General features: G+C 33.0%; 1 protein-coding gene across 4 annotated transcripts in view; it reads right to left on the reverse strand.

The window, feature by feature from the left end:
* LIN28B (lin-28 homolog B) overlaps positions 1-24415 on the reverse strand; it is a 134441-nt gene that overhangs the window by 90167 nt on the left and 19859 nt on the right. The window lies entirely within an intron of this gene.

A 24415-nucleotide genomic window follows, 5' to 3' on the forward strand; every position in this document is an offset into this window, starting at 1 on the left:
TAAATATTAAGCACAAAAAACAATTTTAAAATAGCTTTTAAAAAGCCATAATAAACAATGATTTAATCAATTTCTAATCTCCTAATCCCAAAGAAATATAAGTGGGAGAACTATGGTGTAAGTAACAAATTAAAAAATTCTTAAAAGTTAAGCTGACAACTACTAAACTATTATTTCCTTTAAAATAAAAATGAATAATCTAAGTCAGCATTGTCCAACAGAACTTTCTGTGATGATGGAAATGTTCTATATTTGTACTGTGCAATACAATAGCTACTAATAATATTAGCTTCTGAGCACTTGAAATGTGGCTACTGCAGCAGAGAAATTAAATTTTTAATTTTAATCCATTTCAAGAGTGATTTTTTATAAGTGATTTTCTTTATAAGTGATTATCTCATGAACAGCCCAGACTTAAGTATTTCCTTCACAGAAACATAACCTAGAAGAATAATTATTCAATGCATAAAATATATAGTTTTGGCATCTTAAAAAGTTGTTGATTTTCTTTAATAGTAAGTTTATATAAATTTATAACATTCTTTGCTCTTCAACTTTCACCATTAAATCAAACATCAGATGTTAGCTAGAAAGATGTTTCATTAGATAAAAGACATTTTACATGTTTTTCTCTAGGCCCTCCCACATCTAAAAATCTCCACCGAAACTGTGTAACTACTGAAAGCACACAACTAAATTAAACTTCCATTCTCCCACCAAAAATATAATAGGAAAGTCTCTATTGTCACTGATGAGAATACTAGCTAAGGCACTTACTACTCTATGATGTCAGTCAAGTTTATTTAACCTTCTGAGCTTCAATCTTCTCATTTTAAAATGAAATAATCTCTAATCCACATGACATGAAATGAAATGATACATTTACATTACAGTGTCTGATCCTTATTCAGTTCAGTTCAGTTCAGTTGCTCAGTCGTGTCCGACCCTTTGCGACCCCATGAACCGCAGCACGCCAGGCCTCCCTGTCCATCACCAACTCCTGAAGTCCACCCAAACCCATGTCCATTGTGTCGGTGATGCCATCCAACCATCTCATCTTCTGTTGTCCCCTTCTCCTCCTGCCCTCAATCTCTCCCAGCATCAGGGTCTTTTCAAATGAGTCAGCTCTTTGCATCAGGTGGCCAAAGTATTGGAGTTTCAGTTTCAACATCAGTCCTTCCAATGAACATAAAGGAAGGACCGATCAAAATTTTGGGGGGGAATTCCCTGGCAGTCCCATAGGTTAAGAGCCTGTGCTTTCACTGCTGAGGGCACAGGTTCAACCCCTGGTCAAGGACCTAAGATCCTGGAAGCCACATAGTGTAGCCAAATGCATTAAAAATGTATTTATTTTCAATTTCTCTATGCCTATCAGTAATAGTACTAAAATTGTACTTAATAAGTTTAGCTTTATAACATTTAACAGCTCATAAAGAACATACTCTGAGGCATTAGTTATTCTTCAAGTTATTTTTTTAACAAATAACATATTTTATGCAAAGCCAAGCAAAATAAATACCTACATGTAGTAGGTATTCAATAAATACTGGATGAATGAATAGGCCTTAATTTTTCCATTGTATGGATATATCATCATTTAAAGATATGCTGATTCTTATAGATTTTCTTCATGTCAATATTTGCACTATTATCGATAATCAAATAAATTCTGCCATAAGCCATTGCTTAACTGTTTCCTTATAAGCCTGACTCTTCAACGAAGAATAATTTTTTATCTATTATGAGTTTCAACCTTTTCCCCTCTACCTTGGTGAAACTCCCTTTTCTTGAGAAAGCATATTAGTTGGACTACCTCTTCAGGCACAAGAATTTATATTTTATACAACTGTATTAGGTACCTACATTTAGGTAGGTACTTTTATTTTCTGAACAAACATTTAGATGTTAAAAATAAGTTGCCTTTTTAATTAATACATTTTAAGTAATTACTACTTAGACTTAAGAATTAAATACAATCTTGTCTTCACTATTTTATAAATGTTAATACCGTCACTCCATTATTTTAAGTTGCTCATTCAAGAGATTAAATTGTTATGTATACTAAAAATTAATTTCTATTCTGAAGGAAACAGCTATTGGGTTCAGATATAATTTTTAAAGTTTTATTACATGCAAAGTGTTAACATAGCCATCATTATATTTAAGTGAAACATGATGCATTTAGTACTTGCAGTAGACAGAATTCTGTCACTCACAATCATCCCTAACCCTTTAATAATTCCCTCCTTGGTGAAGGTGATGGAATATCACTCCTGTCATTATGTTACACAGTTGTAATTACAGTTACTAACAGTTGACCCTGAGTTAATCAAAAGGGAGATTACGGGGTGTGTCTTGGGCTCTATATAACCACATGAGTTTTTTCAAAAACAGAATTTTTTTCTGGCTGGTGACAAAAGGGGAAGGCAGAGAGATTTGAAGCAGGCAAAGAATGTGACCCACCATTGCTGACATGAAGATATTGGGTCCATGAGGCCTCTAGGACTCAAGAGTGGTACCTGGCTCCTAGCTGATGAGAAAATGGATTCTTCAGCTCTATAGCCACACAGAAGTATTTTGTACTAGCAATAGGTATGAGCTAGAGAGACAGCACTGAGCTAGGGATGAGAACAAGTTGACTGATACCTTGATTTCAGCCTTGTGATAATCTGAGCACCCAGCACTAGAGAGCCCAGCCATAGTGAGATTTCTGATCTATAGACTGTGAGCTAATAAAAGGGCACTGTTTTAAGCCACTAAGTTTGCGGTAATAGAAAGCTAATTCAGTACCGAAGTGGGAGGAAGGAAAAGAGGAAGAAGAGAAATATAAAAAAAACATATACCTCATAAACAGCAGGAAGCAGTGTAGAACGTAGTGCTCAAGGACTATCTTACAGCTCAAAAAAAACAGCCCTAGAGTAACAATAGCTCTTACACAGCAACTACCTACCAATGCAGTGTGGAAGGTTGCAAAAAAAAGAAAAGACCACACAAAATTTTAAGTCTTTGGAGTTTGTTTTCTACATTCTTTCTTATCTGTGAGTGCCTTTCCTCATCCATTGAAGATTACAAAATTCTTAAGACTAACAGTAGTTCACTCTCTCAACCAAAACAGAAAAATATTTGAGTGATCCTTGGTATGTATTCACTAGCTAATAAAAATTAGCTTCATTCGGATGCTACTTACACTATCCAGGACAGTACTTCCCTCATAGCTATGCAGAAACTTGTATGGCATTTTAAATACTGCATTGTAGAAATGCAAAACATAGGGACAATGTCAATGCTTGCAAGTTGTCTTTCTTGGGGTTCTTCCTTTACTCAGAGATGATATCCCTCTTATGAACTGACAGTAATTACAAAGACATGTCCTTATGTGCCAAAATAAGAAACAGGCTATGCAGCAGCATGCCAGAGCTAGCTCATACCAGCTAAAGACAGCTCATTGTTAAATTTGTAAGAATTTCATGAGATAGTTGTTAAACATGGCCAGTATTAAAAGTTAACATAAACATAAAAGTAAATAAATTATATGAAAAAATGGTTAAAAAATAGTCATAAGTTATTACTCCCTAATTATTTTCCTACCTTTACTATTACCTACATTGTGAGGTTATTTACATCTTCTGAATATGTACAGTGGAATTAGTACATAATTGTGTGTCACTGTGCATCTCTCCCCAGTTCCACATCACTGACATTACATTGATAGCTTCAGATTGGCTATGGTGGAAGTACTGATACCATGAAAACTGGCAAGTAGTACAAATCATGGCACGGTGTACTGTTTTACTGATTGTCTACACATTTAGGAAAGTGATGGAGAAAATGTTAATAATACAGATTAAATGTAACAGTGATTCATTTCTATAGCTGTTAAATTGTAAACAGCACAAAATTAAGGAAATATTTCAAAATATTCAAAATCTGTTATCCAGTTCAGCAAAAAAGTCACAATAAAATTCATCTTTGTCTTTGTTGTTTGACTTATGGGCTAACTCATTAGTGCCAAAATATCATTTAACATTCATATATGAACTATATTTGCTCAACTGCAAGCACAGTTTGGCTACAGATAACAGTTCAGAAAAAAAAAGAAGATATTCTGTAAGAATCAATTGGCCACATGGAATTTATAATAAAAAGTATTATATATTATTATTTGCAAATTGTATTCTACATTAGTAGAACTTATATAACACATTTTTTTAAGAAAGCCAATTAATAAAAAGCTACCACATCATCCTATTTTTGTGTGTGTGTGTGTTTACTGGTCCACGAAAGCAACAAAATTACAATCTCTGAAACAGCACCTAAATTTTTAAACCATTTTTTTCTCTGGTTGTAGAACAAAAGGGTTAGCTTGTAGTAGGAAGAATTTCTGGCAGTTGTAAGTGGAGAGATATTTACCAGTTGAGAGCAGGGCGGAAGTGGTGATAATCTAGTAATAGTGCTGGTGCAGTCTGAGGATAAGTGCTGCTAAGTAAGTGGTTCATTACTGGACCATGACAAGTATACAAACTGAGAAAAGACTTGCACCAAGGTGTATCATCTGCAAGAGATCAGAAATTAGTAACACTGAAAAAAAAAAAGCTCAGAATCACTACTCTAGGACACCTAGAGTTTGCCAGGAGACTACACCTGATATAATCCTGTTAAGTAACAGAGGTAGCCACCTTTAGACTCTGCTCAGTTCAGTTCAGTCGCTCAGTTGTGTCCAGCTCTTTGCGACCCCATGAAGCGCAGCACACCAGGCCTCCCTGTCTATCACCAACTCCCGGAGTTCACTCAAACTCATGTCCATCGAGTCGGTGATGCCATCTAGCCATCTCATCCTCTGTGGTCCCCTTGTCCTCCTGCCCCCAATCCCCAGCATCAGAGTCTTTTCCAATGAGTCAACTCTTCTAATGAGGTGGCCAAAGTACTGGAGTTTCAGCTTTAGCATCATTCCTTCCAAAGAAATCCCAGGGCTGATCTCCTTTAGAATGGACTGGTTGGATCTCCTTGCTCTGCTACTACTCAAAAAAAGGGAGACAGCCATAAAAAAGAATGAAATTTTGCTATTGCAACAACATGTACGGACTTGGAAGGTACTATGCTAAGTGAAATAAGTTGTACAGAGAAAGACAAATACTGTACGATAGCACTTATAAGTGGAATTGGGATTCCCTGGTGGCTCAGACAGTAAAGAATCTGCCCACAAAGTTAGGTGATCTGGGTTCGATTCCCGGTTCAGGAAGATCCCCTGAAGAAGGGAATGGCAACCCACTCCAGTATTCTCGCCTGGAGAATTCCATGGAGAGAGAAGCCTGGTGAGTTATAGTCCATGGGATCAGAAAGAGTCAGACACGACTGAGCAATTCAAACACACACATATGTGGAATTGAAAAAAAAATACAACAAACTAAGGAATAAAACAAAAAGGAAACAGACTCACAGATACAAAGAACAAGCCAGTGGGGAGAGGGAACAGAGGAGGGGTAAGACAGGGGTAGCGAATTAAGAGATACAAACTTATGCTTAAAATAAATAAGCTACCAGGATATTTTATACAACTAAGGCATATAGGTAACATTTTATAATAACTATAAATGGAGTATAACCTTTAAAAATTGTGACTATGTTATACATCTGAAACATATAATACTGTACATTAACTACTGCTCAATTTTTTTAAAGTAAAAAAAGAAAAAAAGATGCAGGAAGCCAGGTGCCACAGTCCAAAGGCCCAGAAGCTGCTAGTGAAAGACAAATGTGTACCATTTTTCTTTTTATTCCACTTAACACAGAACCTTCAGCCAAATTACAACTTTCTTATAATCACCACCAATACCATTTACCAATCTTGAGCTATTTTCACTCTCCTTTAAATGCCCAAATGCATGGCTAATGTTTTCTAAATGTTTACCTGATTTTAGTTCATCTCTTAGGCTATTTTTATATGATGAACCACTCCCTTCTCCCAGCTTTAATGGATGTCCTAAATATTATTTTTATCTCTGGTTTTGTAAAATAAAAATATATCATGAAAATGTTTAGAAGGTGTTTAAAAGACCTTTAATTTCTTTCAATTTAAGGATAAATTATGAGCTAAAGAGTAAAGTTGTTAGTATTTACTGATACACAGTATTACTACACAATAATAATTATATGGTAATTGTAAAAGGAAATGGCAACCCACTCCAGTATTCTTGCCAGGAAAATCACATGGACATAGGAGCCTGGAGGGCCACAGTCTATGGGGGTTGCAAAGAGTCAGACACGACTTAGCAACTAACCAACAAATTAATTACTATTGATTAATTCGTGACCCTGCTGCAGTCCATGGGGTCGCAAAGAGTCAGACACGACTGAGCAACTGAACTGAAATTTGTGACCGTCACCCAAGAATTTCTGTTTGTTCTCATGGAATCATGCCCCATGAGATGACTCTTTAAAAAAAAAAAAAAGAGGTACCACCAAGGTGTCAATGTTCAAGTATGTAAAATATCATAATCTGCATCTTTATCTTAGAAGCTGATAGAATACTTAAGTATAATAGGGCATTGAAAAGTTATATATTAAATGAATAAACTAGCTGAACTTTGCGTAACCAAGAATTTCCAGAACTTAATGAATAAGGACTTTTTTTCCCTTTCAGGGAACACTTACTAAAACACCACAGAATACTCATTTGCAAAACATGCTTTGGAACATTAGCCATCATTCAATTTCACCACTGGGCCTGAAGTCATTCAAATTAACTCCTTCCTAGGAATAGTCTTGTCTATATCTAATACCACTATGTGTAAACACCTTTATATAATACCTAAGGAACAGTCCAGATATATTTTGGTCATTCTGTAAATTCTCTCATCAGATCGTATAAACCTTATTATCAGGCTAACTGGCAGCTCAAACTTGCCCATGACCTAAAGACAAATTCTTTTAACTCTGTATCTAAGTATAATAGTACTTGACATGTTTAAAGAAATACCTCTATTAAAGAAAAAGCAATATAGTAACTCTCCCTGGTTTCTCTAGATCTCACTGCATTAGTTTCTATGACAGTATGATTTTCTTTTAAGTGCTTTGGAAGTGCTTTGCCTTGGTTTTGTAGGAAAGTCAACAAGAGTTAGGAAAGAAATGCACTCATTTTGATTTGCAATCATTCCCTTATGAATAGGAAAACAGCATTACAAATTAAATTGTGCAAGTATTAAAATCAGCTGTAACTGTCAAGGATGTATGAATTAAATGAAATTGGCTGTTCATCCTCCAGCATAAATGAGGTAACAAAGTCAAGATTTAAAAGTTTATAATAAAAAGCTAAAGTGATAGATAGGAACAGAAGAGCAGATAGACGCTTGGCAGCAATGGGCAAATGATTGAAATTTCAAGCTAGTTTTCTTTTGTTAAAAGCAGCTTCTCCAGTAAAGAAAAATTGATTAATCAGAGAAACTGACAAGGATCACAGGAACCTGGTCAATTTCTCTTAGCAGCCAGCTCCATGTGTTAAAGACTTTGAAGCAGAAAGACACCGATTATCAATTTCCTACAGAAGCTCTTTACACCAGGAAGAGAGAGTGGGGGTGGAAATTGAGCAAGAGGAGAAACACACACACACAACACGGTGAGAGGAGCAAAATGAGTGAAAGATTTCAAAACAGCAGTATTTTAGAAGAGATGGGGAAAATAATAGCACAAAGAAAGCAAAGGCTAAGGTGAATTTTAAAACGAGAAAGAATATACCCAGGATCCTTTGTGGTGCTTTCTTTTTACTAGCTAAAATAAGATGTTCCCGAACCGTGAAGTCCAACCTCTATTCTGATTAGCATTTATCTTGAGAATGGGCCAAATATCCAGGAGACAAGAGAAAATTTATAGCATAAAATCCATAGCAGAAACTGATAGCAACAGGCGTACCTTTAACATGTGGTAGGAACAAAATTACTGACATTAGACTAAGGATGGACATTAGATTTCTCAGCACAACTGTTCCTCGTGGTTTTGTTGAGAAAATGAATGGCCTAGACAACAATTTAAGTGCACACAATATGAAAATGTTAATCCAATCTGAGTGTAGAAGGGGAATCTCAATGATTAAAGATACATGGGTGACAACTAACAAATATATGGATGAGCAGATAATGAATCAATTGCTGTTGAGAAACAAACATATAGAGAGGGTACAATAAAGGCTATTTCTTTTCATATTAAGTGAAAATTAATATAGGTTCCTTTAATATAGGTTTTTAATTCCTATAGTGTCAGACAGACCTAAAGTATATCTGCCACTGAAATCTAGGTCAGCATGTAATCTTCTGAGCATAAAAAAGGAATATATACTTTTGTGCATCTTTGAAACCAATTTGGGAATTTCAAGTTGAGAAGGGCTCCAGGGAACTCCTTATGTCATATATAAAAATTTTCAAACTCAAAATAAGGACAGTTTTTACCTTTGACTATCTGCATTAATTTTCCTGCCAAGAATGTTTTTTTTACTCTTTGCTCTGTGGCCAAACATCTTCCTTTCTAAAAGAAATAAAAACTCACTTTCTCTCAACTGCATATAACACTAACAAGGTACTTAATATGCTTTTGTTATATATATAGATTCATCAAAGCTTGTACAAACTGATAAATTTTAATAATGGTTCTTTCATGGAATTTTACTTAAAAAATTTAAGATACTAAATTACAGAATTTCAAATAGTATATTTTAAAATGAAGGTCATCTCTAAATATAACTAGCAGAATTGAATTCCATATCAGCTAGGAAAAAAAAATATTAACTTGCCTATAAAACTGAAAACTAGTCAATGATTTAATAAAGACCTTCTAAATTTTTATACAAATAGAACATACCAATACTTTCTATATTTAGCATGCAAAAATTAAGACATATTAATATAATGCCACTGATTTTTATTGAATTTTCCCAGATGACAAAACTTTCTATATTAATTCATAAATTTATTTTCCTATTATAGTTTAATTAGTTTAAAATTTCTCTAATTTAAATTGGCAATAATTTGACAATTGAAAGCTATTTTCCCCATTTGCAAAAAAAGAAAAAAAAATTTTTTTCCCAGTAAATAGCATAAAAAAATAAATGAAAGGTAAGCAGTGGTTAGCTCTGGATGGTGGAATAATGGGTGATTCTTATTATACTTTCCTTTGTCTAAATTTCCCATAGTCAACATATATGACATTTATCATCAGAATCATATGACATTCTGAAATTAAAATATTAGAATGTTTCATACTTAGCTTTCAGTTCACATTGTTATTTAAATATGAATTTATTGGTCTTATCCCAAATGTTCAGGCCCTCTAAAATCATTTAGACTAATTCTGTATAAACAAAAGACTACAGATAATAATTATGAAATGTTAGATATTTAACACTTAACAAAGTCATTTAGCACTTAACAAAGTCATTTAATCAGAGGTTCTCAAATAGGGGCAATTTTGTCATCCAGGGGACATTTGGCAATGATGAGAGATGTTTTTGGTTAACGCAACTGGGGAGGTGTGTTCATGGTATCTAGTGGATAGAGGTCAGAGATATTGCTACATATTCTATAAAGCAAAGGATAACCTCTCACAACGAACAATTATCTGGCCCCAAAGCTCCAACTTGGCCCAAAGTGCTAAGATTGAGAAATCCTGCTGTGAATCATTAACCTCTACTTCTCTTTATTGAGAATAATACTATATGTACCTCAAAGTATAATTAATTCAGACTTAAAGCCATCATCTCATATGTGTTTTTATTTTTTTCTTTTCTCCCAAAATAAAACCTTTTTTAATGCACATGTGCCAATTGTCCTGAGATTGTTTTCCAGAGTTTAAACATCACTATGGAATTTCTTAGAGATACCATATTTTGTACTGAATATTGTTAGTCTATGTCCCTATTTTTTACAGTGAAATAGAAGATTAAAAAAAGAGGCAGGGGAATAAGAGTTAATGCATGAAAAAGGTATTTTTGTTCATCTTCTTCTGCTCATTGTTGTATCTCACATACTAGGTGTTAATCTGCTGAATGAACTGAAGGAGCTAAGTCCTGATGAAGACTGCCTACCACCAAGTCCCTTCTGGAAAGCGATATACTTGCAGAAGCTCATCAATGGAAGAAAGACCTCAACATCACATTTTCAGTCAGTCAATTCAGTCACTCAGTCGTGTCCAACTCTTTGCGACCCCATAAATCGCAGCATGCCAGGCCTCCCTGTCCATCACCAACTCCTGGAGTTTACTCAAACTCATGTCCATCGAGTCGGTGATGCCATCCAGCTATCTCATCCTTTGTCATCCCCTTCTCCTCCTGCCCCCTAATCCCTCCCAGCATCAGGGTCTTTTCCAATGAGTCAACTTTTTGAATGAGGTGGCCAAAGTATTAGAGTTTCAGCTTCAGCATCAGTCCCTCCAATGAACACCCAGGACTGATCTCCTCTAGGATGGACTGGTTGGATCTCCCTGCAGTCCAAGGGACTCTCAAGAGTCTTCTCCAACACCACAGTTCAAAAGCATCAAGTCTTCAGCGCTCAGCTTTCTTCACAGTCCTTCTCTCACATCCATACATGACCACTGGAAAAACCATAGACTTGACTTACGCCTGTCTAATTCCAAAGCTTCTTTCTCTGATTTGCCTAACTTTCAGGTCTTTGCTCTTTTAGGTATGGAACCTAAGTAGCTAATCAAGGTTGGGTTCTGATCATTAAGATCTCAAGTACAGATGACAGGAAATTGTGTGACATTTTGAGATTATAAAAGCAGCAACAACAATTACTGGTTGGACACAAAGAAGAGATAGGAGTCAGAAATGACACTAACTTTTCTTAGCCAACTAAAGCACTTTGGTGAATGTTTGCGATAGGGAGAAGTGAAAAGGTATGTCCTACAGACTGGAAATCAGTATATATGAAAGGAATTGTCACAGGTGGAAGTTTTACCCAAGGAAAAAGAATAAAGTTCAAGCTCTTTGGACTTAAATAGAAAATGAGACACGTAAGTTCCTCCCCTCCAATATACTGCAGACATTTTAGAGTTAGCAATAAACTGTGACAATAAATGCAGCACAGAAGCCACCATCTTTTCTGCTAAAAAAAAAGAGAGGGGCAGAAGCCCCAAAGTGTTCTGGGCCGACAAAAGCAGAGTTTACCATGTGTAAATTGATGCATAAAAGAGAAGCAAATATAAGTTGAACACTAGGTTTTCTTAAAGAAGAGTTAACATATGCTTTTTTGAATAACATCCATATCTTTCATTCAATGGAAGATAGGGGAAATGTTCCTAATGTATTACACTTTTTTAATGTTCAAGGAATATTTTTGTGTATGAATTATGAAAAGCATTATACTGCAAAAAATACAAAATTTGGTAAGAAAATTCCACTCAAGAGTTTACAATTTAGTCAGAGACACAACAAAATTTAACAGAAGACAATCTATGACAGATAGAGTTTTGAAGTTTCTGAGAAGTAAGCGAGCAATTCTAGCTAGAATGATGAGGAAGGTCTTCAGCAAAAGAAGGATCTGAATTTGGGGCTGGATTTTCAAAGATGGCAAGAATTTTCAAAGGCGAATGTAGGAAGGAATTTGGGGAAAGACAGTATTGTCTGTGCCAAGAGGAAGAGGCAAAGACATATAGGCTATGTTGTGATTTGACAAAGGACAACACTTTAAATAAGTATGACAAGAAAGACTGTAAAAGTAGATTCAATCAGGTCATGAAGAGTTGGAATGCCTGGCTAAAAAATCTAAATTCTATTTAAAAACAAATAGCCAATGAAGCTTTGGGGGGCAGGAGCACTTTACAACGTTTAAGGTGAGAACCAATGGATAAACCTGCCTAACGTCTAGCTGGCCCACCCAGGCCTGAGAGTTTCATCCTCCAGCACAGTTCCACCATGCCCTTTGCCTATTCCTTCCACCCAGTAAGCATCTGGCACCCTACCTACTCACTGGCCTATAGGGGCTCTTTCACTTGTCATCTCTGCGCAAGTATGATGCGAAATGCCCTCCCAGGCTACCAAGTTCCTAGGTATTTCCACAGCAAATCTCAAATGGCCTCTTCTTTCATCAAACTTTTCTCACTACTAAAAGCACAGGCAATGCCTTAATGCCCTTATCCTAGCACCTATCACTCTGTGGTAACCACTGGTCACACACAGAACACACACACATACACACATGCCCCTAACTGCAAGCTTCTTAAAGACAGGGACAGGATATTACTGATCTTTTAATCCTAACACACTGTAAAGCTAATGTTCATTTTCCCTCCTGCCTCTCTACACTCTCCCTTCCTCTGTTGAAATATTCTTTCCCTTATTCATTATCTACTAATTTTTCTACTCTCATCACAAAGCAGTCATCTCCAAAGTAGTCATCCTGACCCTGAAACTAGGTTAGAGCCCTCACAATTATATACTCACAAGACCATGTACCTTTTCCTCTAGGCACTCATTGTGGTTTTTATGTTACTTTCATTTATGTGGTCTGATTGTCTGTCTCCCCTACTGTTCTTTAAATTCGTGAAGTCAGAAGCAGAATCCCCGTCTGCTTGTGGCTCACAATTGAAACTGAAGCACTTAGCATAAGATAAGCACATCAATATAAATTTAAAACAGCTAAAAATGTGGCTGGAACCCAGAGAGTCAACAGCACTGCTCTGGAGTCATATTGCTGGCTCAATTGTGTAAATTAGGCAATTCTAATTCTAAGATCATTTTTTTATTTATGAGACAATAATAGTAATTATCCTTCAGACGTGAGAAAATTTAATGGATGTAAAACCCTTAGCATGGTACCTTTCACATGCAAACACTATAAAATTACATGATACTATTATCATTCTGTTGTTACTGATGTCACTGTCATTGCTACAATATTGATCGGCTGTAGCTGAACGGTCTCTTGTGTTGGCGGAATAGAAACCTTGATACAGGGGAGTCTGGATGATGGGAAGACAGGATCAAATGATGGTAAACTGGGGTCTATCCCCAGGGAATGATAGCAGTGGCTATAACAAACCAAATACAAATGTCTGTTGATTTGGAGAGGGGCTAGAGTAACAGAAAGGAATATATGGTTATATTCTGTCTTTTTCAAGTTATTCTACCAAAATTTTACTTATACTCATTTTTACATTATTTGAAATATGCATGAATTTTACTTTTATATTTGCCCTTTTGGTAAACAACATTCAAAAATTTCAAACATCTTTGATTTATTCTATAAAACATAAGTATTACACAATATTATTTATTATATTATTTATTTTTATCTTTCAGAGATGAACTATAACTTCTAAAATCCTCTTTAAGTTCATTGTGAGATTCCATGGCCATGCTGCTTAATTTTTTCAAAGGGTCAAAAGTATGAGAGACTTAAACACATGTGGAGCTAAGAAAAGGGATTGCCCTTTAAAATGAAGAAATGCTGGCCCAAGTATCTATAGCACAAAGAAACTTGGGCCCTTCAGCAAGCTTATGCCAAAATGTACAGTGTTTACCCTACTAAATCTGCATTTCCTTATTCATCCTGAAACCAACAAAAAAAGCACTTTATGAACAATCTAAGGAAGCAAATAATTAAAACATTTCTAGATCTATCAGTATCAGTTTATTTTCACTGTTATCCTACTTTATGAGTCAGTCTGTGGTTTAAAAAGCCTTCTAGGCAAAAATGTGTTAGACATACATTATCTTTAGATGACAACTTACATTGAGTGAAACATTTCATATATATTTTCTTTTGGAAATCTAGGAAAATACTTCAAATAATCATTAAGTGTTGAGAAACGTTAAAATTACCTAACCACTCATGGTTTTCATTCAGAACTCACTCTCCTCTTCAAAGTTAGGAAAACTGCTGGCAACACCCTTTAGAAACAGTATAAAAGATTTAATTGAAGCTAAGAAAGAAAAGTGGTGAAGGACTAAATTTGACTTTGCTAATGCCCGAAACAGACAAAGTTGACTTCTTTTTTCATAACACCACAATATCCAGTTGTACCAAAAATGTATTCTAAATAAATGTAAACTAAATTTGATAAACTCTAATTAATCTGTTTTTAACCTCTTCTCAACTACACGCTTCTGCAAGGGATGATACTTCTGCTAAAGACAGACACTTTCTGCTGAGTGATTGCTTTTCCTGGTATCTCTAGAGCCAGGGCCCCAGGCTTCCTTCCCGAAGGGGAGTGGGGGAGGGGAAAAAGGGAGGCGGCCAGACCACTTAAGGCAGTAATAATTCCTGGTGGCAGATCAAATGATAATGTTAGGGCAGGGAATCATTTTGGGACAACATAATACCTTAATAATTGGAGTAATTTATTTTTTCAATTTACAGCTAAAAGTGGAAATCTATACATGTATATCAAAATAATGAATTCTATTCTGTCAAAATCTTACTCTGAAGACATTATTCTATGTCTTAAGAGATATTCAAAAAAACTGTTTGAATTTTGTAAATTTGAATAATTGAATACATGTTGAACACAATCTCACAGGGCATTATGGATTACCTTTAGGAATATTAATGACTTAATAGTGACCAAATACTTTAAAAATAAAGGCAGAGAATCAGGAAAAGTGGTCAATAACTAACAAGACAACTTCCCTAAGGTTACATACTAAGGCTTTTTTATATTAGAATATCTTTAAAAGAAAATACCTTAAAGAACATGTACTGAAACAAATGTCCCTGTTTACTTGGACCTTCAGATATTTCAACAATTTGAAAAATCATTTCCCATTTAGTATAAAGTTTATTTCAGGAGAAAAAAGTCCAGAAATCAACTGATTCATCAATCATATATTTACAATAACCTTCATGAAAACAAGTAGCAATATCCCAGGTGGTACTACTCCCCACAAATAAACCTTGCATTAATACTTCTGACTGAACATGAAGAGACTTAAGAGTCATCTAAATTCATTTAAAAATGACTTTTCTCCACACAAGTTAAAGAAAACTTTAGCAGGAGGAAAATAAATGATAATGGGGAAAGCAACCAACTTTTCACTTTCTGATATCAAAGTTTAAAAAAACATGTTACACAGAAAAACCTGGTAGTAATCTTTTATAACGTCTTTATTTCTTAATCTTTTATGTTAAATTCAGAGTGACACTAAGATACTACATGGATTATTTCAACCAAAAAATGCCAGTACAAATTCAAAACCTTAAAAATAGACTGCTGGTGTTTTATGAATACTTTGTTATCCAAATAGTAAATAAAGGAGTATCAGAAATTTTAAATATTTAGTATCTTAAACCTTTTCTCAATGGAAAATTTTAGTGGCAATTTATAAACATTAAATAAAAGATCAATAAATATTTAAAAGTAACATTAATGAAATAACTGGAAGCTCAAATATTCAATTGTAAAACACATGCAAAATAAATCACTTACTATGAATTTTAATGCCCATGAAAACATGGACTAGCACATTACTGACTTCAAACCAGATCCTGGTTATTTACAAATTGATAACCCAGTATTATTAAACTTAAGCAGCTTTTCTACACAACTTCACAAAATTTTCATATTAAAAAATCTAACCAAATAACTTTGGATGACAGCAAAATCATAGCATTAAATATCATTGCCTTTTTAAAATCTCTTAGGACTTCGAAAAATGTAAGAAAAAATGCTTTTATGTAATAACATATTTTATTGAAACACATTTTAAATAAAAATGCATACAGGATTTTAAAACACAGAAGCATTCTTCTTAGAAGTCTTAAAAATAATTATTTGCAGGGAAATAGCACTCTCAAAGAACATTATATTTTAAAAATCGACAGGATACTTCTTTTAGAACTACTGTTTTTAAAAATATTTATTATTTGAGGACAGGTCTACTGTTTACTAAAATAGATTTTAAAGGTTTGGGAGAACAGCTTAAAAACAGATTAAAACAATTTTAAAGATTAAAAATTTAATAGTAAATTGTAACATCATGACTAAATCACCAAATTGAGACTAAACATCCGCGTAAATATTCTAAGAGCTGGATAGCATTTTCCAACAGCTAGCTACACCACTTACTATTATAGAGAGGTGAGAGAAAAGAGGAGCAAAAAGAAATATACCCAATTAGTTCCTTCTTGCTATCAGCAAATTTTCCTTGCTAAAATCATCCCAAATATCACTCCTACTTTTTTTACACTGTGAGTTATGAGAAATAAGCTACAGTTTAGAAACCTGAAACAATGCTACAGGATAAATTTTTGAGTGAACTAAGCAATTACCATGATATAGATAAAAAGATCAGTATTCTTTTATAAATCTATTTAGTTATCTTTTTGGCTTCCAAAAAAACTGCATGGATGTAAACTAAGTTATAGTTATTCAAAACAAATATTTTAATGCATAAAACACAGGAATTAAACAAGGGGCACATTTCAATAAATACTTCACATAACCTTTGATATCTTATGTATTTTGAGATTCATTTCAACTCTGCAACTAACTAATAGGGAAGTCACATGACTTACACAATGAGAAAGAAAGAACAGTTTTCTTTCCTTTCCTTTCCTTTCTACAGGAAGAAACAAAAGCTCGGTATTAGCTATCCAAGGCCAATGGGTGGGGCCTGTAAACCAAAAAGCTGTAATGGATTGAGGTTAATCTTAATGGACGCCCACTCTAACCTTCTGAAAGCATCAAAAACGTGAAAACTGCAACCAGCACTTGCGTAAAATAACACATTTAATGTAAATTAGGTTTTTACAACTAGGAAATTCTACAGATACTGAAAACATAATTCAGTTTATAAACAATGGTGCTGTTTTGTTGGGATAAAATCACCTAACTGTGATTCCCTACACAGATACACACACCATCCCCCCACTGACACACAGATACTTCACAAGCTTCTTGAATAAATAGGAGTATCCAATGTCCAGGGTGATGGGTGGTCCTGAGGTCTTGAACCAGAGCTGTATACTTTTAAGGGATGCTGAGATAAGAACAAAGTGTTTTGTGTTTGTTTAAACCTGGGTCTATATTTAAAGTCTTTACACCATTATTGATACAGTTCATAAACTTGTGCTATAATTGATTCAGGCAAATTTTCAGTGTCAGCATACATGCTAGAAATTAAGCACTTCAAAACAAAATACTTTGGGGCTTTTTATAGATTTAATTCAAATTAATTTAATTCACTTAACAGTAATTACTATATTTTAAGGGTGTTAAATCTCAACCTGAGATATAATATTATATATCATACTTTCACTACCAAGAGGATACTTTTGAATGTCTAATGCCTAATGTCTAATGAAATAGCATGCATTTAAACAAAATTATGTACATCAAATAAGCTGTAATGCCATGAAAAACTTCAAAAAGTGAAATTAACCCATGTGGATTCACAATCAAGCATCAACTATTAAGCTTATTTTCATTCTCCAGACTTTATTATAAGTCTAATATAAAGAGATTTTTTTTTGCAGAGCAGAAAGGCAGGATTTACAAGTGGCCCAAGGAAAAGATAAGCAATGAATAGTTCTGACCCTGGCTTCTCTGGCTTGATCAAGTGGGTCTGCAACCTGAGCCAAAGGGCGCAAATTCCTCCCCATTCAAAATTCTTCAATGGCATGGGGGAGGAAACAGTGAAAGGGGCAAACATGCAAATCCAACTGTCCTGAGATTTAGTATTCAACTAAAAATTTTAATTAGAGAGCTAAAAAAAAAAAGTGAGGTCAAGACTGTGATTATGTTTCTGACTCATAGTTTACCCGATCTTAAAAAGAGCTTTTTGTTTTTTCTTTTAAAATTGAAAAAGATTTATTCATTTATCTTTTTAAATGTATGGCTTATACTTAACTGTGTTAGGTACATGTCTCTAGTATCATTTAATCTATTTAAAGGAGTTGCTGAAAAGTGGAATTAGTTTCCAAGCACCAATGTTGCCATATTGTAAGCAAAATGATGTTATAAAAATCTGAGCTTCAGAGAAAAGTTGATGGGATTCATTCCAAGCTGTACAACACATCAATGATCTATTAAGTATTTAAAGTCATATAACCTGTGTTGTCAGACTTCTGTTACAGACTGAATTAAAGATAAAGATAATTCATTTGAAAGAAAACATGTTAGGATAAAAAAAATCTAGAAATTATAGTTAGGAACATTCTAGTTTCTATCAATAATGACTTAGGGAATTGCTTACAGAGCTTAAGAAACGTTCATGAACAGATGAAAGCCAAAGTATAATTAATTTGAAATTTACAAATAAAGAATAAAACAATAAATATTTTAGCTATTAGCAAACATACAAGATTTTTAAATGGAAGCTACCTTTAAGATTAACAAAGGTAACAAATTTCAGTGGGGTTTGATTTTTAGGTGTCTTATAACAAAAGTTGGTAAAATTAAGCATTTTATTAATAGCACAATAAAATAACCTGACTCTCAGCAATACTAAAGATAGTTTAGTTTCTATACATGAAATCTGAAAACTATATAAGACTTATGAGAATGATTGCAAGGAATCATTGCATTTAGTTCAGAAGTTTAAAAACAAACTTTTTTCATCATAATTATCCCCAAATTACCGGTAGAGGAGCACAATTAAACTTTGTAAAAAGAAAGTGAATAGTACATGGGAAAATGAGTCCCTGCTCCATACCATGTATGAAGAGAATGTGAATTAATTGGAAAAATCTTATTAAGAAGTTTGCTAAAAGGAAGAAAATAGGAAGAACATACAGCAATCTGGAGAGCAAAACTCTTATTAATTTTACACTTAGTATGTGATCAGTTAAAAAAGTAGTTGAATAGATAAATTACCGAACCATATGTTTTTCTTAGAGTAACCATTTTCTTAAAAGTTAATACTTGGATACAGCCATCTTGCTGATTTACAACTCTAAGAATATCTATACAAAAACTCAGTTGAGAAAGAAATCCATTAAATTTCTGACAAGAAATATGAGTATCAATAAGCTTAATTATGTCCTTTAGGCAAGCAGTTTATGTGTGTGAAAAAGTACCATTAGGATAAATGAAATTAAGATTGAAGATTAGTGAAATGTATACTAATTAATCTTACTTTCACAAGCACAGAAAACTACTGGTGGGGAAAAGGTCATTGGCAAGCAGAAATAAACAAAAACAAAGAATGTAAAATAAGGGTGGAATGTATTTCATAAAGGATACTGGATTGTTGCTTATAGCTAAATACACAAAGTTAAAAGAAAACAGGGCAGTTAACTAGTTAATATGACATCGATATCATACAGGACAACAGAGCCAGCCTTTCTTCTTCAAGGATGACTACAAATGGGCACAAGGGATCTTTTTGGGGTGATGAAATGTTCTGTATCATGATGGTGGTGGTAGTTACACAATGTGTAAAAACTCGTCTCATTTTATACTTAACTTTGATGAACTGTATTCTATATAAATTATACCTCAATTAAGTTGACAAGGCAAAAAATAATTGACATGAGCTTAGTATCTTTTGAAAATTCTGACAATGATTTATTTGGTGAAAGTGTTACTAAAAATACAGTGCTTGAAATAAAGACTAAAACTAAACCTGGATCATTAGAATTGTTAAATGATTTTCATGTATGCTCCCTCAGTTGACCCCTACCCCACCCCTCAAAAATAGAGACCAAAATTATTATTGCCACATTTTACCCATGAGAATACTGAAGCTCCTTGGAAGCAACTAGTCAAAAGCAAGAACTCCACCAAGTGGCACAGTCAAACTCAAACCTTCCTTTCTGGTATTTTCTCCCTCATTCTACCACATGACATCTCCTTTGTAACAGTAACTATGTACAAACACTGCTGAGTCCTTATGATCTGCCCAGCTCTGTGTTTAATGCTTTACATGTGTAGTAACATTTAATCCTCATAATAACCCTAAACAAAGCAGGTATGTTCTTGTTCCTTCCTTTGTAAGATACTGAAACACTGACATGGTAACTTACTTGCCCTACAAACATAATAAACTGGGATTTGAACACTGATCTAGTTGACCAAATTCTATCCCACTGTATCTCATGAGGATTAAATAATTATTAATAGAGCAATAGGTATTAAATTATCACAGCAGGTCTATTGAAGACAATATTTCATATCTTCCCCTTAGCTTACACTGAAAAATATACAAACTGAATATGTATACCTGAATACACAGGTAAAACCTCACGATACAACAAACCATTAGCAGTAAAACAAAAACATCACAAAATTAGGTCCAAGTCTCACTTTATTTACTGATGTGTTAAACAATATTAAACCATACTGTATACCATAAAATTATAAGACTTATAGTTCAGTGATTAAAATTAAGCTATAATATTATACAATACATTTTGTCTAATTTGACAGAGAGCACATAAAAGATACCAGTTTAATTTTTGACCACAAATACACACTACTGAGTTACACATCATATATATAACTTACTCAAGATTTTATTGTGGCAAAGGCTAGTTTACATTTTAGTTTATTTAGTCAACACATATTTGCTAGGCAGTTTATACAACAGAGCTCTAGTCTTCAAAACCCACCAAAAGTTAGGTATTTTTATTCCAATTTACGGTTGATTATAGAAAGAAATATAAGACTAAAGCTACCAATTATCTATAAAAGTTACTTGAGACAGCATTTCTAAACTGTCAAAATTTAGATATAGGAAGGGGGGCAATCATCAGATAATCTTCTAATTTATTGCCAGATAGAAGATAAGATTAATCCTGATGTATCAAAACGCAACACAATGAACACTTTTGTTACTCAAAAGTCATTTCTAAATGTACTCCCACTGATCTACAATTTGTTTTTTAACATATTACTGCTATCAATTTGTCTGATTATTAGAAAATGTTATAAAATTATTTTAGAGAATACAAATAATTTGTTTCATATAGACTGTATGTTACAATGCCATACTACATACTGAACAAGTTGAACTTCCAAGGGAGAAATTTCTCAATATTAAGTTTCAAACCAAGTCTACAAAGTATCATATTTAATGTAAAAAATTTCCAGTTTCATTAGTCAGAAATATCCTTTACTTATTGAGGTTATACTTGGTTTAAAAATAAAAACTACAGTACATCATATTTTTAACTAGTAAATTAAATTCCCAGTACCAATAAAACTGCTCAGTTAAGATACACAAAACTATCTGTAATAGAAATTATATAATTTCTGAACAGGAAGATAATTCAAATTCAAACCCTTATTAGGGTTCCTTAGTGTCAAAAGCAACAAAATTTACAACAAAGGACCTAGCATGTTGAGGGCAGGTAACAAGTTTTTAATTTCTTAAGGAACCCAAGAACTCTGAGATGAGTTAAAGATAGCTTATAAGATGTTACGCTACACTTGAAAGTGGCTTGCAACTTACATATTTGTTTAAAAAAACAATTCTTCAATTTATCAGCTTCATTTGCTGTGAATGGTCTAAATAAGAGGGAAATATTTAAGCAATACGGCTTAAAATGAGGAGGAAAGACAAGGTCTTAATTATGTACACAATTCACATTTTATGTTTAAACCAAATGAGAAGTTTAGAAGTATAAAAGGTCCTGAAAATGGATCACCACTTGAAAACTAGAAGGAAAGTACCCAGTATCTTTTAAAATAATTAAAGCCTTATAAAATTTTTATTTAAATACCTTTAAATGTGACTTTATGATTAAATAACTTGAAAGCATTTCACTTGGGATTCTTTCGAATTGGTCAACTGGGAAATTCATCTGGAAAATTTGGTAGTTTTAGGAACCATTTTCAAAATGTTAACATGCATAACTCACTAACAAATTAGCTATAATTGTTACATGATCACATTTTAAATTTCTAAGACTTCAATCTAAATATATGTATTTTTTTACAGTGACATTTATCAACAGCACCAAGGATAAAAATAATCATATGTATTCTGAGTTTGGAAAATGTTTTCATACTAAACTATAACAAAAGTGATATGGCTAATAAATTAACAATTAACTATTATGAAAAACCCTTAAACATGAGCACATTGTAGTAAATTAACTTTCATAACTGTGTAGCTAATTAATGTTAAAAACACTGAGTCATGAACTTTGTCCAACGTCAATTGAACTGTGTATAATACTTCAATTATTATATATTAAATATTAGCCATCTCCAAATATTTTTACATCCTATACTGTAATAATTACTCTTATTTCTTCTATTTCCATTATTCTTTGATATGTTTTTGAGCAAAGTAATAAAAGGAACATAAAATATATAAAATCTTTGTAATACAGGCATTTGTATTCTCCATACACATCAAACTAAAAATCAGAAATAGAAAGCATAAGAAGAAAACATCAATAGTTAAAAGGTAAATAAAGACTTCAAAACCAAATTAAAATACTATTGAAGACAACTAAGATAATTGCTAAATGATGGTCATTTTTTAAAAAAATTCTTCCATAAATTGTGAAGCAAATGAAATATTTATGTTAAAAATTCTCTGTATCCTAGTTGATGGCTAACACTCCCAAATATATAATTCAACAAGAAAATATTATTATGCAAATGAGCTATAGAGACAGTAATAAGGAGAATGGATTCTATACTTCCTCTGGACAAAACAAAGTTCAAATGATCATTTTATCTTATTAGTTGAGGTAATGACTTTAAAAATAAATGTAAAAATCTGTAAAAAATGTAAAAACATAAAGAAAAAGTTACATAATAACATCAATAGGTAGTTATTGAGTAATACTGCCCTCCTTCATAAAGGTTCTAGTATTTAATTACCATGTGATTCATTTAAAAATATCATCACATATTAAGTCCTATTAAAAGATTACAATATTTCATGGAGAAGGAAATGGCAACCCACTCCAGTAATCTTGCCTGGAAAACACCATGTACAGAGGAGCCTGGCAGGCTACAGTCCTTGGGGTCACAAGAGTCAGATACAACTTAGCAACTAAACCATCCACCACTACAAAGTGAATATATGCCTAAAGATAATGTGTGAAAAGGATATTTGCCATATACTAGCTAGTGTTTTGGTGGGAGGGTGGGAGTCAAGGAAGACTTGGGGTTATTTTTTCATCAACTTCCCATTTTATACTTATTTATAATGGCCATTGTTTTTTTTACTAATACTGTAAAACTATGAAAATGAATAAAGTACTAAAAGTTTCATATAAAAAAAAAAAAAAGATTACAATATTTCAGAAAGTTGACAAGAGACCTTTCCAGGTAATTTAAACATGTTACTATATAATCTGTGGGTGCAAATTTTTTTTAATTTATTAATAATAATAAACTGATAAGAGTATTAATTATTGGCACTTACATAACTTGACATAACCTGAATAGGAAGCTATATTTACATATCTGTATTAACCATCTATGTTCTTCCTTCAGTTAAGAGACAAGATTGTTTTGCATTGTTTGCTTACGTAACAAATTTCTACAAATTTATTCAATTTACAAACTAAATCATTATCAAAAATTTTAAGGAACACCTTAAAACTATGACAAAATTCACAAATATAACATTTATACCTTTTTGTGAAGTTTTAAAAAATACTGAATGCTATCAATGTTTCACTATTAACATGTGTCAAAATACATCTATTCATTACAAATCCATAAAAATACGATTATTTAAATCACCAGTTAACATCAGGAAGTCCAATGAAGACAGTCATTTTAAACCAGTGGTCACATACCATGTTCAAATAGCAGTCTCATTATATTTATCAACAAGTCTGAAGACAGAGAAAGGACAGTACCTAAGTCTTGGGTTTATCTTTTAGGACTTGGTGACATTATAGAAACTAAATCAAAGTTTGACTGTATTGTTGCCAATAAATTTTAAACAGAATTATGTAACCAAAAATGTCCAGCTCTATTTTAAGAATACATTCATATATTCTCTTAATTTTCATAGCAGCTTAATGCTTTTGATGTGCAGTTCTTTGCAGTCAATATTTTTAAAGGAGAAAAAAATATCCTGGGTGCTTTAGCATGAATTTTTAAATATTATTTTAAAGTAACTAAAACCATTTTTAAAATTTTTCCTGAATATATACTCTTAAAACCATGTTTCAGAATACTTTTTTAAAACTCCGGTAACACATGTACTTCTAAACAGTTCAAAAAACTCCCATTATTTCATATATTTAAAATAATAATTAGATGCCACTGTGAACATTTAAAATTTCTAATTATCTATGATGCCTTTTCATTACAAAATAATACATATATAATGTATAAGAATACATATTATAATTTATAATTATACACAAAATCTAATATGCTTTCAAAAATGCTCATACAGTAAAAATGGCAGCTAAGAAATTTTTTAAACGTCTTAAAAACTTCTATGAAATCGTCATGAAACACAACCTGATTTTGTAAAGTGATGCTCACATGATACCTGCACACATCATTATGG

This window comes from Ovis canadensis, chromosome 8 (assembly GCF_042477335.2).
Source record: "Ovis canadensis isolate MfBH-ARS-UI-01 breed Bighorn chromosome 8, ARS-UI_OviCan_v2, whole genome shotgun sequence".
NCBI lineage: Eukaryota > Metazoa > Chordata > Mammalia > Artiodactyla > Bovidae > Ovis > Ovis canadensis.